The sequence below is a fragment of the Periplaneta americana genome, chromosome 5 (assembly GCF_040183065.1).
Source record: "Periplaneta americana isolate PAMFEO1 chromosome 5, P.americana_PAMFEO1_priV1, whole genome shotgun sequence".
Taxonomy (NCBI): Eukaryota; Metazoa; Arthropoda; class Insecta; order Blattodea; family Blattidae; genus Periplaneta; species Periplaneta americana.
In genome coordinates, this window is record NC_091121.1 from 189,283,665 (window position 1) to 189,300,924 (window position 17,260).

General features: G+C 34.5%; 1 protein-coding gene across 3 annotated transcripts in view; it reads left to right on the forward strand.

The window, feature by feature from the left end:
* The window catches only part of LOC138700351 (trypsin-1-like), a 151,590-nt gene that overhangs the window by 89,723 nt on the left and 44,607 nt on the right, over nt 1-17,260 (forward strand). The gene's annotated exons all lie outside the window — the stretch shown is intronic.

Sequence of the window (17,260 nt, forward strand, 5' to 3'; positions counted from 1 at the left end):
CAAACTTAGCCCATTACTTGCTTCAAGTAAAATTCCCGTGTTTTCCCTAATAGTTTATGGATTTTCTCTTAACATATTCACGTCATCTGCATTATCAATATTACTTACTACTCCTAATAATGGCAGCGAAAACTGGATCCTCAACAGAACATCTGAAAAAGGATAGAAACTGCAGAAATGTGAATTCTTACATTCATTACCTACTGTACAGTGAGGGACTACTTCTTATCAAACGACAAAACGCAAAGAATTAAATGCTTCATAATACTAATATAAGTTACATAAATTTAGAAGAATGTTTAAGAATATGAAATGTCAATTGCTTCAACATACACAAACACATAGAACCAAGTAGGATCACGAAATGATCCTTACAATATCGACTACAAGATCAACGCTTAATAGAACGTCCCAATGCCCGATGGGAAGATATTTTTGCATCGGATCAGGTTTATACAGGGTGTAAGGGGTTTAAATGCCATTATTTTAACTTATGAATGTTCATGTCATAAGGAAGAGAAAATGTCCTCACATTTTTTTGTAATTGCAATATTTAACTATTTATTCAAATTTACAATGTTAGGCGTTTGGCAACGTTGGTGGATGGGGAGGAGGAAGTTTACAAGTACAGCTCGATTCAACGTTATTGGCCCCTGTCCTTGGTTGTTTGGCTAGCGAGCGAGCTGTTTGTTGCATCATAAGAAAGAAACTTAATCACAAATGTGCATAGGAGGGGAAGAGGGAAGAGGAAGAATGAAAATAATGGGTAGTAAGAATAAAGCTTAAGTACTTTCTCAAGGTTTATACTTCTGAGTATGAGCACTTCCTGTGATTATATACTCGTAATCACTAGAACATACTCATTTTCGTAAGACTAAAGACATTCTACCTAATGCGAATATATACTCATCTCAACAGCCTTCTTGATCGTTTAAAAGTTAGTATATACTCATGTTACCTATCCTCTTTGACCACATTGCACCCTGATGCTCAGTTTTTTATAGGCTTTCACATGCTATGAGCATGTTGTAGTGGTTTATGTTTTGCTTCTTGTAAATTTTAATAATGCATAAATAAATAAATAATTAAATAAGTAAATAAATAGAATAAATAATAAAATACATTAATTAAATAAAATAAATAGACACATAAATTAAATAAAAGAACGTATTAAATAAATTAACTAATTAAATAAGTATATAAGTAATGAAATAAATTAATTAAATAATTAAGAAAATAAATTAAATTAATTAAATAAATAAATTAAGTAAATAAATAAGTACATAAATTAAATAAATGAATAAATTAAATAAATAAAGAGATAAATAAATAAAAATAAAATTAATTAATTAAATAAATGAATAAATAAATTAGTAAATAAATATGAAAGAGAGAGTGAATCAGATAAGTGACGTTAATAAAGCAGGAAACAAGAAAATACTATTGGAAAATCGTCATTACGGGATGTTGGATAGAGATTACAACCATTTCTAGAATTCCAGTTATGCTAATTGTATTTTTTATTATGGAGCAGTTACATATAATTTTAAAGTTACAAGTAATTTTATTGCATTTTGCAATTCAAATTTTACACAATAAACTGTAACTGTTAATTACATTTAACAATACAATCTAACCTTATAATTTGATAGCCATTCATATTGTTTTTTATGAAGAACAAATACGTGTTTAACCAATTTCACATTCACTTTTGTGAACCGTTAAAGGCTTCTGGAGGTCACGTCTTTTTCTATATTTTTCCGTGAGGTACTACATTGTTCATAAATTCTGCCATTTTTTATTTAACTTTAAACTGAACACAAATCAACAAATATTCAGAATTGAGCCTGCTACAAACCATACTCAGAATAACATGAGAACGAACTTATAAATATGAGAATATACTAGCTTTTATTCTTATCAAGCATGAGTATATATTCTGTACAAAATGGACGCTTGAGTATATTCTACTATGCTTCCATGTTATGAGTATGTAATCAAAAATGAGTAGGTACTCAAATGTTTTTATTCTTACTAACAAGAGTATATACTAAAAAAAGTCCAGTATATACTATATACTCATGTTTATTCTTACCACGGAATATCTGTTCTCGTAGCTGAGGGACACTCATATCAAGAAAATATGTCATCATGACATTTAGTCAACATATGTAGTGATTAGTAACAGGAGGTGTGGAAGAATATTGTGTTTTAAGACGAAGTTACCGCCGCAAAATGATAAGAAGGAAGTGTTAGGTTTTATGACTACGCGGCCTGACCTGTGTGACCCAGCCTGCCAGTAGTGATGAGTAAAGCTCGATTCACATTATACGTCACATCACCGTCACGGACCATCACCGTCCAATGCAAACTCATTCACATTTAACGGCAAGTGACGTCAGTTTGCCGCCATCAAGACTGTAGGAACTGTGCTCTCGAACGATGCCGATATTAATTTAGCAAACATAAACTTGCGATGATTGCTGTCTTGTTGGACGAAGAAGAGGCCGCAAGAAGAAAACGAAACAGAATATGGATGAAAGAAATGCTCAGAAAGAAGAAGAATATAGGTGAATATCATACACTATACCGACAGTTGGAGGATGATGAAAGTTGCTTCTATAAGTATTTTAGAATGTCAAAATATCAGTTTTATATTTTCCTTAAAAAAATAGAAATACAAATACAAAAACAAAACACAACATTTAGAGAAGCAATTTCAGCAAAACAAAAGTTGATGGTTTGTTTAAGGTAAGTCCTTCTAGATTGTAGTCTAAACAATGAAATGGAAAAGCAATTATGTCAATTAAAACTAATTATTGTTTTTCATTCCTTGCATAAAATCACTCACAGGAAAACGTTAATTATTCCACAGGGGAAAATTGTTAATAGTAGGTTTGAACTGATGATCAAAGCTCGGAACTTGGGGACTTGTGTCTTTGCACGTGACTAAGCGACCGGACTTCAATGTCAACAAACTCCCGCTTCCAGCACGGAGGTACTGTCAGGTCTGTTACAAAAGTGGTTTCTGGCTGTAACAACATATTGGTAATATTATGGTAGGTTGAAACACGTAATTTCATAGTATATATATAATAAAAATAAACATGAGAAATATATCAAATTTACTGTTCTGCTGTGTACATTTTACTACAGTGTATGACTATCTACATTCGAAGATTTTTCGGTAGCAGACTTAAAATACTGAATGTTTTCACTGTTACTGTTTTCTGTTCGATTTTCAGCAGTTGCTAGCTGATCTCGTATCTGAGAAAGATAAGTATATCCTAAATTTTTCTCGAGAATAGTTTTCAATTAGTGTGTCACTACTAGGGCAAGCCCCTCTACGTCTCGATCCATGGCTATGGACAGACTTTTCTATAATTTGAGGGACTACAATGCCTTTCAATGAATTCCGTTTCCAGCCTCTAGTTTGTGTGTGGCACAACTTAGAAAATATAAACTCTCCATTCGAAAAAAATAATGTATCTCCTCCGAATTCTCCACGAAATTCTGTATCTTAAATTTAAAACAAAATCTATTTTCAAACTTCTATAATACCCATTCGAAATAACACGTATTTTCTATTTCTTCAAACTGACCGTTTACCTGTAATTGTCTGAATGTCATTGGCTTCGACATAACAGCTTCTTCGTCCGTCTTCTGTCATTAGTTGTGACCACTTTCTTAGTACACACGACTGTCCCTGAGCACTTGCAGCGTGAGCTTTGTGTACGTTGTAGCTGTAACCTTACTCATGCACACGACACAAGTCCCCAAGTTCCGAGCTTTGCTGATGATATTCCTGACACGTGTGATGGTGTAGGCGACGGTGTTTGCATAGTTGTCAGATCATGTGACGTAGTTGAGGTCGTCCGATAAGTAACCCTATCTGTTTGCAGCTGATTGTGTTGCAGCACGGGATGCTGGTAGTGAGCTGGTGGTGCTGAAGAAATCGAAGGCTGCTCATTGCTTTGGGACTGGAACATGCTTTCTTGAATTTCTTCATATTCAAGATTAGAAATCATATAGAAAATTTTTGATTTTGCCAGATTTTGTCTATCAACTTACTTTTTGTAGGGGCCAAAATCCCTGAATCAAGCTGTACACGTTACAGCTCAAGCGGATACAGACATACCGGTACAAAACAGATGCTCTGTTCTAATGCAGGGGCGGACCGTTGTTTACATAAAACGAACAGCAAATACAAACTTTCAGTCTCAATAATAGAACTTTATAGTAAATTTGCATTTTATTTAACAATATTGGGAATATTGGTCAATTTTTTATTGTACGTCTAAAAAATAAACACTAATGGTTTTCTACACGAAATCACACGAACTTTTTTTTAAATGCAACATTTTAATCTCTCCCGCTTCCATAAAGCAGTACTATTTTTAAAGAAATTTCTGTTTATCTGATTCTTGAAATGCGGTAAGAGACTCCTAGTTTCTAATAATCGTTGAGAAACTAGTACAAAAGTTCGCCGATTAGGTAACCTTCATTGCGGAAAACATTGACGGTACATCTTCTTGCCTCACTTGAATTACGACGACTTTCTCCATAAATTAATAACATATGATACACCTAAACTGTGAATGACATTGTAGTTGTTTATCGAATACCCTGTACTGAACTGTCATCCGCTCGGTAGTAGACCTATGGACAGAGGGCTTGATCTCAGCTGACTCGTACTTACGTCTGTGCAGAGTACTGCCTGCTGAACACATTGCCACGTCTCTCACGTCAGAATATTAACAAATTTAAGCATGCAAACGTAATAGAACACACATATATGTATTTAAACTAATATTAACTCTTTCTAGATGAACCTACTGATGTAATTGTTTTCGTAATTTTACTTACGATATAAACAGTATAACGCGAATAAAGTAAGGAAATAATTTTTTTTGTGAAAACTATTAAGTTGTGGACAACTCTATGCTGTGTGGACATTTTTTGATCCTGTAGACCCGTCCCCGACGACTGTGAAAAGGACGGCACTTATACCCCTTACACCCTGTATAATATTGAAAATTCCGGTTAACAGAAAACTCGTGAAGATCCCTTATGCTAATCCATCAGTCTCTCTTCAGTTTGACTCATAAACTTCAGATACAATATCAAGCATATATTAATTAAACTTTATCATAGGATGACTGAGTTTTGTATTATTGTAAGGAATATAACAAATATTCCAAATTTGCTATTCCAAAATATAATAGAAATTTACACGGACAGCAAAATAAGTGTCAAAATAAATAACTGTATATCCGAAAGAAAATTAGTTAATAATGGAGTTCGACAAGGTTGTCCACTATCACCAACTTTATTTAATATTTATATAAATGAAATTATTTTAAAATGGAACCAAATCTACACATCAGGAATCAAAATAACCAATGCTCTAACATTAAATACCTTACTCTATGCCGATGACCAAGTCATAATTTCCAATTCAGAGGATAATTTACAAAGAGGATTGTATACATTAAATGAAATATTAAAAGATTTTGGGATGGAAATTTCAGCACAAAAATCAAAAGTAATGGCATTTTTAGGACAAGACCCAGTGAGAAGTAAGATAATACACAATAACCAATGCCTCGAACAAGTGCAAAATTTCAATTATCTGGGTTGTGAAATATCTTATCAAAATGAAAAAGATGTGAACAAGAAAATTACCAAATTTACACAAATTCTAGGAATAATAAACAATACATTAAAAGTTAAATTAGTACAAAAATCTACAAGAATAAAAATATATAATACACTAGCATTACCCACCCTTCTATACGGAAGCGAGATTTGGACATTAAAGAAAAAAGACATGAACAGAATCAAAGCAACGGAAATGAAATTTTTCAGGAGAACAGCAGGATATACTCTTTTAGACCGAAAAAGGAATGAAGAAATTTTAGAACAATTAGAAGTAGAGTCAGTAGAAGAAAAAATCACCAGATACAAATTCAATTGGCTAGATCATGTAAGAAGAATGGAAAATTCAAGAATCCCAAAAATTATGATGCAATATAAACCTAGAGGACATCGTCGACCAGGAAGACCGTTAAGAAGACTGCTAGATGGGGCCGAAACAGGTCTACAGAGGCCTAATTCGTGAAGGATGATGATGATGATGAATATAACAAATTTTAAGTGAGAATGATAATTCAACTGATAACTGCAAAATATTACGTTAAGCCTTAAACATTTTACTACATTTGTAATTTCATTATCAAAGGTGAAATATCCTAACTCGTATGTAGTAATAATGATATATTATTCACTTGAGAAATAAGCTTACTTTTTGACCTTCCTCTTCTTCTTCTTCTTCTTCTTTCTTCTATTTAGGTTTGGAAACAGTCTCCTAGTTTCTAATATAATCGTTGAGAAACTGCTAAAAATTTGCCGATTAGGTAACCTTCTTTACGGAAAACGTTGACGGTACATCTTTCTTGCAGCACTTAAATTACAAAGACTTTCTCCACAAATTAATAACATATGATATTCCTCCTGAATTGTGAATAACATTGTAAGTTGTTTATCGAATACCTGTACTGAACTGTTATCCGCTCGGCAGGAGACCTATGGACAGGAAACTCAGTTAATCTGTACGTCTGTGCAGACTGATGTCAGCAGCATGGATCCTGTTAAACATGTTGCCACGTCTCTCACGCCAGAATATTAACAAATTTAAGCATGCATTATTATTTAATTTCACGAAAACGTAAGAACACACAAATATGTATTTAAACTAATATTAATTATTTGCGAGATATACCTACTGATGTAATATTTTCATAATTTTACTAACGATATAAGCAGAATAACTCTAATGAAATAAGAGATGAAATACTTTTCTTGGAAAACTATCAAGTTTTGACCCTATACATCACATATTCATTATATATGAGGTCTCGCCTACCTCATTGAATATTACACGACTACTATGAAGTAGCCAATGTGTATTATCACCATTTAATTCGAGAAAAATTCGTTCCGGCACCGGGAATCGAACCCGCGACCTCTCGTAATGTTTTACGGCCTTACTACCTGCACTTTAGACAATGTAAGTCATACATGCAGAAGCGCATATTTAAATGACTTTATGGCCATATTCAACATCAGTTTGTGACAACTGCTAACAGTTAATACATCACATATTCATTATATATGAGGTCTCGCCCACGAGAGGAGTTCGGCCGGCACCGTGGATCGTGTCCCGGCAGAGCTCAGTTGGAAAGAGTACTCAGCGCGTATAGCTGAGAGGTCCCGGTTTCGATTCCCGGTGCCGGAACGAATTTTTCTCATATTAAATGGTGATATTTTGACCCTATGTTGTATTGACATTTTTTTTTATCCCCGACGACTGTGAAAAGGACGGCACTTATAGCCCTCACACGGTGAATACCCTAATCTTGCGGAGGATGAGGAAGAAGAAGAAGAAAAAGAAGATTAAGAACATTGAAATCTATTTTTACAGCATCCCAAGTATTTACTTCCGTGAACTCGCACTTCACTTTAATTTGATCTGAAACTGATTAAACAGGAAGTGATGTCGAAGTTGAACACTTATCTTATCGCAAGACATCAATTATTAACGTATCGGCATCAGTTATCTTGAGAGGTTATGTAGTTCACTACTTTGTAACCGTGAGACTACAAGATAAAGATTTTACGAGATACGCTGTTAAATTAGAGTAACTGATAAAAGTTTTCACGACAATAGAGCTGACATTGCACACATGTAGTCCTTGAAATAGTAGTCCGTAAACGAGGAAACTAGCAAAAGGATATGAAGGGAGAGTGTCTCCGGTGAAATGTAAAATAGTCCAGGATAATGCAGTATGGAATGAACTATATCGATTTAACCTAATATATCCTTCACCTGACATACAGTGAATAATAGAATTATTCGGACACTTTATATTCCAAATGTTTATGTGTATGTTAGTAAACATGTTTGCAAAAACGCAGAAATTACGCTTGCGGTTACGTCAAATAAACCAATTTGCATAACACGGACATAAAAAGAGCTTGCTAATGAAATGGTATGTTAATATATTTATATAAAACTAAACAAATATACAGGGACATCATTTTATTTTTACTTGCATTTTTATTGTACCTGCATTTCTGAATGTACTTCACTCCCACCCCTTCACTAATGTCCTTGCTCCCGTCAGACACACAAACTTACGACCGCTATTGCATTCGAAGTCTTCAAGCAGTGAAGTAAACACTGCAGTGTATAGTGTGTTTCATAAATATGATTGCGTTTTCTATAGAAGAAAGAACCTATATTAATAATATAGTACTAAAAAATTATATTCAAGAAACGATAAATTCAATTTCAGAGAATATGCTTCAAAATGTTTTTAATAATATGCGTACTGAATTGAAGCCTGCATTATAATGAACGGCAACCATTTTCACCAACTTGTTTAAAAATTCTGATTAGCTTTTTTTTTAATTGAGGTGGCTAGAAGCAAAGGAATGCTAGTGACATTTGTAATAACATGAGTTAAGTGCATCCAGTGTAAGCAAAAGTACCTAAAATTTTAGTGGCAAAGGGATATTTTAATCGCATCACACATTAAAATTTAAATAAAAAATTTCACCGATTTTACGAAAGCTTAAACATTTAAACCCCATTTTCTGAAAAGTAACTTAAGTGCACTTACAGCCCTTTACTTATGACCCCCTCAATTTAAATGCACTCTCTATATTGTATGATAACATCAATAATTAATATGCTAAATAAAGTAGACATTACATAACAAACATAGCCGCCTGAAAAGTTGAGTTTTTGAAAAAAAATCTTACTACTCTACTGTATTTTGATAAATTCCGTAAAAGTGATGATCAAACTGAAAATCGTAATATCGTATTTCCCTACAACATAAATGGATACACTACTTTTCTCTCCTCCTATACCTAGTAAAATGATTTGTTTACATATTGCACTAGTAACATCAAACTCCTGTAATGGAAGGGGGTAACAGTGTTTCCGAGTATAGCCAGGTTAATGTTAAAAATGTTGGTAAAAATAAAGTGATGTCCCTGTACAATTTACTGCGTAACAAAAACATTCGGACAGCCCTGTTGGTCCTATTCTGTACACCCCTGTTGATCACTTACATTACAAAGTAGGTGGAGGTACCGAGTTTCAATAATATGCCAGAGTACTTAGTCTTACTTGTGCTGTCGTTTGAGCAAGACGGAACACAAAATGGGGCGTAAAGGTAAGCAAAAAATATTTAATCAGAGGCAGTTAGTGATATTCCATCACGAAAAAGGGAAAAACTATTCGAAACATTGCAGATTTGATTCAGATGAAGAGAAGTACAGTGTCTGACATAATTCTCAGATATAAAAACGAGAACAGAATAGAGCTGAGAAAGCAAACAGGTCGCCGAGAAGTCCTTACAGACAGAGAAGAATCTCTTATTATCAGACAGATTAAAAAGAAACCTCGTATAAGTGCCCCGAAGTTAGCTTCTGAAATTGAATCGGCTACAGGTAAAAAAGTGCATGCCCAAACAATTAAGAGGGCAATACATAAACGGGGCTACAACGGAAGAATAGCACGAAAAAAAGCCTTATGTTTGTGAAAGGAATAGACGTAAACGACTTCAATTTGCTAAAGTATATTAAAATAAAGGCGAAGATTGGTGGAAAAAGGCTCTTTTTTTATGAGAGCAAATTCAATGTCTTTGGCAGCGATGGTAGACAAATGGTCAGGAGAAAGCCTAAGGAGGAAATGAAAACCAAGAATTTGCGAGCTACTGTTAAACACGGTAGAGGAAATGTGATGATATGGGGGTAAATGTCAGCTTCTGGGGTTGGTGTTCATCGAGAATATCATGAAGAAAGAAGACTATCTACACCTCCTGCAACACAATTTAGTGAAAAGTGCAGAAAAGCTTGGAATTTAAAAGGAATTTATGTTTTATCAGAACAACGATCCCAGCATAACTCCTATATTGCACAAGAATGTCTACTCTACAAATGCCCTAAAGTGTTTCATCCTCCTCCACAATCGCTGGATTAGAACCTTATTGAATATTTATGGGAAGAACTTGATAGGAGGGTTGGATCAAGGCCTATTTCTTCTAAAGAAGAGCTAAAAGCAAGACTTCAAGAAGAATGGGTGAAAATTTCTATAGATATAACAAAAAAATTAGTACATAGCATGCCACGCCGAATCCTATTGATAAGACATAATGGAAGTGAGCTACAACATAATAAGTGTCATGTAATACAATATCAATTGATGAATTTACTAATAAAGAGGTTATTAAACAGAAGGGTGGACCTACAATATACTAATAATAACGAGCTGAAATAGTATTCTTTGTTTTCAAAAAGTGTCCGAATATTTTTGTTAGTATTAGAAATCAAATCTTTTCATTTATGTTTTAATAATTAGAAGAAAATTAAGTTAATTGGAATTGTTGTATTGAAAATGTTTATATGAAATGGGATACTTTTAGGGAAAAAATAAGAAAAGCTTAATTTATATATTTATATGTAAATATATGTCATTGAATTGTTAGTTGACGGATGTCCGAATATTTTTGTTACTCACTGTAATTAGGAACATTAAATCCAGACGTTTGAGATGAGCAGGGTATGTACTACGTATGGACGAATGCAGAAATGCATATAGAGTGTTAGTTGGGAGGCCAGAGGGAAAAAGACCTTTGGGAAGGCCGAGACGGAGATGGAAGGATAATATTAAAATAGATGTAAGGGAGGTGGGATGTGATGATAGGGATTGGATTAATCTAGCTCAGTATAGGGACCGATGGCGGGCTTATGTCAGGGTGACAATGAACATCCGGGTTCCTTAAAAGTCATAAGTAAGTATGTATCTAAAAAGGTTTTACTAAATATGATAATTTATTTGTTTTTACAGGATTAGCAATACAAATTTTTTACCTTCCTTCAGAGGATATTTTGATCAAACTTCCCCACCTTCTCAAAGAAAAGGTTCAAGCCTAAGGGGCACTAAAGAATATGTTTTAGAAATGTCATTTGAAAGATACGTCCTTGGATAATAAGAAATTCATTTAATTGGAAAAACTAATATTGTTTTCTGTCAAGAAAATTGAGAACTGGACTATTTTATAACTTTAAACTTAGTAACATTATCACTGTTGTTATTACATTAAATTTAAAGGCAAACCCTATCATTAATAATATTTATACAATAGTAAATTGTCTGTATTTTGCATAATTATACTTACTTACTTACTTACTTACTTACTTACTTACTTACTTACTTACTTACTTACTTACTTACTTACTTACTGGCTTTTAAGGAACCTTGAGGTTCATTGCCGCCCTCACATAAGCCCGCCATTGGTTCCTATCCTGATCAAGATTAATCCATTCTCTATGATCATATCCCACCTCCCTCAAACCCATTTTAATATTATCTTCCCATCTACGTCTCGGCCTCCCTAAAGGTCTTTTTCCCTCCGGCTTCCCAACTAACACTCTATATGCATTTCTGGATTCGCCCATACGTGCTACATGCCCTGCCCATGTCAATCGTCTGGTTTTAATGTTCCTAATTATGTCAGGTGAAGAATACAATGCGTGCAGTTCTGTGTTGTGTAATTTTCTCCATTCTCCTGTAACTTCATCCCTCTTAGCCCCAAATATTTCCCTAAGCACCTTATTCTCAAACACCTTTAACCTATGTTCCTCTCTCAAAGTGAGAGTCCAAGTTTCACATCCATAAAGAACAACCGGTAATATAACTGTTTTATAAATTCTAACTTTCAGATTTTTTGACAGCAGACTGGATGATAAAAGCTTCTGAACCGAATAATAACAGGCATTTCCCATATTTATTCTGCGTTTAATTTCCTCCCGAGTATTATTTATATTCTTAGGAAAATATTTGGGGCTAAGAGGGATGAAGTTACAGGAGAATGGAGAAAGTTACACAACACAGAACTGCACGCATTGTATACTTCACCTGACATAATTAGGAACATAGAATCCAGACGTTTGAGATGGGCAGGACATGTAGCACGTATGGGCGAATCCAGAAATGCATATAGAGTGTTAGTTGGGAGGCCGGAGGGAAAAAGACCTTTGGGGAGGCCGAGACGTACATGGGAAGATAATATTAAAATGGATTTGAGGGAGGTAGGATATGATGGTAGAGACTGGATTAATCTTGCACAGGATAGGGACCGATGGCGGGCTTATGTGAGGGCGGCAATGAACCTACGGGTTCCTTAAAAGCCAGTAAGTAAGTATTATTTATATTTGTTACTGTTGCTCCAAGATATTTGAACTTCTGCACCTCTTCAAAAGATAAATTTCCAATTTTTATATTTACATTTCGTACACTATTCCCGTCACGAGTCACAAAATTATAAACTTAATAAAATATTAGTTACATTAATATTATGTTGAGCCATGTCCCAAGGTATGTCATCCTATGTCCCAAGGTGCATCACTGTGATGTACCTAGGGACAGTGTGTAGCACTTTAGGAAAATTAAAAAAAAAAATCTAAAAAAATGTATTTAATTGAAACCTTACTTCTTCTAAGATACTTTATCCTTGAAAGATGCTGTTGTTAATAATAAAAAGTTATGAAAATTTATAATAAAATTTAAAAATTGAAATTTAAAAAACTGTCCCTAGGTACAACAGCTTCACCTACTTCGCTTGCTAAATGGACGTGCATTGTCTACTTAATCTTGTGGCCTTCTGGGCCAAAGTACAGTCCCTAGTTATCACATTGAACATGCATACAGCCACAACTTTGTGACTAAACTTATCAATCAATCTCGTGATACTAGAAGTGCAGCTGATAAAAGGAGAAGTGGACGTCTGACAACAATATCGGATGTACAGTCTTCAATAATTATACTGGCTACAGCCGCAAATAGCCCAAAAACACTCCACAGTTATCAAAAGGATATGACGCAAACCAAACATCTATTGCAAGTTTGCTTCACCAAAACAAGTGGTATCCTTACAAAACGTAATTGCTACAACACCTACGTGAAGATTATTCTGACAGACACACTGATCTTTTTGAGTGGATGAAGGGAAAAATTTTGACAAACAGACTTATGCATCACAAATATGCCTCTACTTATAAAGCAAAATTTGCATTTTCAACAGGACAGAGCTCCCCCATACTATCCAGTACCTTTGCTACAATGGTGGATAGAAAATATCCTGGAAAATGGGTTGATAGGAGAGATGTAGTAGAATGGCCGGCGAGATCTCCAGACCTGGCGCCGCTTGAATTCTTCGTCTGAGATCATTTGAAATCAGTTGTTTATGCTCCTCCGCCTGAGAATATTCAAGGACTGAAAAAATTTAATAACTCAAGAATCTAATCTGATTAGTCAGGAAACACACCTAAAAGTTCGCGAGTAATTTCAAAATAAAAAAAATTGTATTCACATTAAAATGTATATTATAATAAAATACAAATAAATTGAATAATTAAAGGAAGAAAATTTCATTTAATAAGAGGACTCGGGGAAGGATGCAAGAATACTTGTAGCGTTACCGCTCTGAATGGCGATACCAATGCGCTGATGTAGATATTGACTGCTTCGAGGGTCCCCAGAAAGCTGCACTAAACTTCTGCCTATGGTGGAGATGAGAGCTTTGGCTACACTACACCATGATCCAAACGTTTCAACCGCAAAAGGGACAAAAATATAATTATCTGCAAGATGTTTATATTTATGGTGTTTACTGACAGCGACACTTTCTGCTGCAGATGCTGGTGTCTTAGAGGTTGAAGACAGATGAGAAGGGGCCAGTGTATCCACACATGTGGAATCCCAAATTAAGGATTTGCCTACACGCCACTGGACTAGAGTCAGACCATCGGGTCTCTTGCCGTCTGAACGGTTGATCTCGGAAGGTTCTAAGATGGATGGAACCCCTGAAGATGTTAATGCTCTTTTAAAATTAGGTTGCATTAGTGTCTAGCTAAGAATGGAGCACATTTTGAACATTTAATTTAGTAAATATAATAAATTACTTGAAAATAAACTGTATTTTCATTCTACAGCCAAATGAACTAGCCTTTTCTGTATTTTGATAAAATTTAAAAGGTTTCTGATTGCTAGGCGACGATAGAAAACAAAAGATGCGAAATGAAATGAATGAGATGTATAAACAATTGAATACTCTTTCAAATTTAAGTATCGCAAGATAGGAGTGCCATTTGAAATTTCATTGTGGGTGATGAGGTGAAACTCAATATGCTAGCCGTGGCGAAAATGTCATCATGCGCCGAGCCACTGTGTAACCTGCAACGTGCATAGCACCTATGGAGGGAGGCGGACACCCGAAGGGGAAGTGAAGCAACTGTCTGACTTATTAACGAATTCCATTTTCCTTATGTCAAGCACTTAAATATAATTTTATACACTATAAGGTTACAAACTAATGTTTAGTACGTGTAACGAAGAAAGAAATGAACAAAAAAACATAGACACATTATTACAACCTAAAATTAACTGTCTTCAGAATGTCTCTGCGATAGAGTTTCAAAATCAGGAATTATGTCACTTACTGCCTGTCGTAGTTGATCACGGAGATATTTGTCTGTCAGTCGTGATCTAAATTTGGTTTTTAATATTTTAATTGTTGAAAATAATTTTTCACACAAACGTAAGTTGTAGCGAACATGGCTTCAACAGAGCAAGCGAAAGAACGAAGCTTCGGACATTTATTTTTTTGGCAAAGATTTGAAAAGTTCAACATTTGTCAAGTCCTTACATCTAGCTTTCATAGCATCACATAGTAAATCAGTGAGTTTACATTGAAGATCTAACGGCATTATTCGTACATCTGCTGAAAAATGATCGACGTACAGAGATAATAATAATAATAATAATAATAATAATAATAATACTTCACCTTTTAATGTTTCATGAGTGACATGTAGTATAATGCCGTTTTATGTTATACAACCGTTTTCCTCGTAATACTTGTGAATAAATAATACATTTAATATTCTCATCATATTGGCAGCAAAAAAATGCGTCCTCCCATTCTCCTCGAAACTTTCGTTTTTGTAGAGGTACATGGTTTCGAGAGAGACATTGGACGATACGCCACTCGCAGGTCAGAGACAAATAAGCAAATGGAACGGAGTTTGACTCCAGTGAGTGGGAGGGTGGGGGCTGGGGAAGGCAGGAAGTAAGAGAAATGCACAGCTATCATTGCGAGCCACAATGTGCTCGTGACTCACATTTTCGCCACGGCTGCAATATGCAATTAAGACTGCTTTTAAACTTCGCCCTCAATATTTAACTTGTGTTTTTGTTTATTAAATTCAATTTAAAAAATATAGTTATTTAGACTGGGAAATTTTGAAATGATAGCCTTGTATATTGGCTTGTAGCAAGAAAATTCTAATTGTATATTTTCGACAACTTAATATTAAAAGAAATATGGGAAAAAATCTTAATATAGACAACCATGAATATGGTATTACACCAGTCTGCAGCTTCTGTGGATCTTTCTTAGGAAGCAGATAATATGTTAGACACTGGAGAGTTGTGCGTTGTTTATAATATTATTATTTCAGCATAAATAACATTTTTAATGTAAAATCCATCATGATTATGAAACTGTAATGTATTTTATTTTACTTTATTGTGTTAGTATTGATTCACGAACTCATAGGAAGGCAACAAACTTTATTGAATATTACCCCTGATTGGCATTGACAATTTATAGTCTTATAATCACACCGCGAAAGTTGTAGCGATACGTAACGAAAAACAATACAGCTGATTATGCATATGAATGTCTTGGACATTGCGTGATGTGCAACTTGGATTAGTATAAACCTTGTTGTATTACAATTCAATATTATTTATTCTGTGATTACTCTCGGATCATCGGCAAATAAATATGATCAGATGCTGATATTTTTTAAATTTTATTTGTGTTAGTTCATGTTTTTCCAGTTGTGAAACATATTGTCTAAGTGCATATGTTATTTCTGTATACTTTTAGTGTCGACACAGTGTATTTAGTCTGTAATTATTAACTTGTATTACTGCAAATTGTATCAGCTTCTTTTGTTTCTGGCTAAGTGGAAGAGAAGACCTGATGGTCTTAACTTCGCCAGAATAAATAAATAAGTATTATTATTATTATTATTATTATTATTATTATTATTATTATTATTATTATTAACCTATCGTGCATCAGTTATTCATAGATTTCAAAAAGGCATAAGACTCGGTTACGAGAGAAGTTTTATATGATATACTTATTGAATTTGGTATTCCCAAGAAACTAGTTCGATTAATTAAAATGTGTCTCAGTGAAACGTACAGCAGAGTCCGTATAGGTCAATTTCTGTCAGATGCGTTTCCAATTCACTGTCAGCTAAAGCAAGGAGATGCACTATCACCTTTACTTTTTAACTTTGCTCTAGAGTATGCCATTAGGAAAGTCCAGGATAACAGAGAGAGTTTGGAATTGAACGGGTTACATCAGCTGCTTGTCTATGCGGAAGACGTGAATATATTAGGAGAAAATCCACAAACGATTAGAGAAAACACGGATATTTTACTTGAAGCAAGTAAAGAGATAGGTTTTAAAGTAAATCCCGAAAAGACAAAGTATATGATTATGTCTCGTGACGAGAATATTGCACGAAATGGAAATATAAATATTGGAAATTTATCTTTTGAAGAGGTGGAAAAATTCAAATATCTGGGAGCAACATTGAGAAATATAAATGATACTCGGGAGGAAATTAAACTCAGAATAAATATGGGAAATGCCTGTTATTATTCGGTTGAGAAGCTTTTATCATCCAGTCTGCTGTCAAAAAATCTGAAAATTATACTTTATAAAACAGTTATATTACCGGTTGTTCTTTATGGTTGTGTAACTTGGACTCTCACTTTGAGAGAGGAACATAGGTTAAGGGCGTTTGAGAATAAGGTTCTTAGGAAAATATTTGGGGCTAAGAGGGATGAAGTTACAGGAGAATGGAGAAAGTTACACAACACAGAACTGCACGCATTGTATTAAATCCAGACGTTTGAGGTAGGAGGGCATGTAGCACGTATGGGCGAATCCAGATATGCATATAGAGTGTTAGTTGGGAGGCCGGAGGGAAAAAGACCTTTGGGGAGGCTGAGACGTAGATGGGAAGATAATATTAAAATGGATTTGAGGGAGGTGGGATATGATGATAGAGACTGGATTAATCTTGCACAGGATAGGGACCA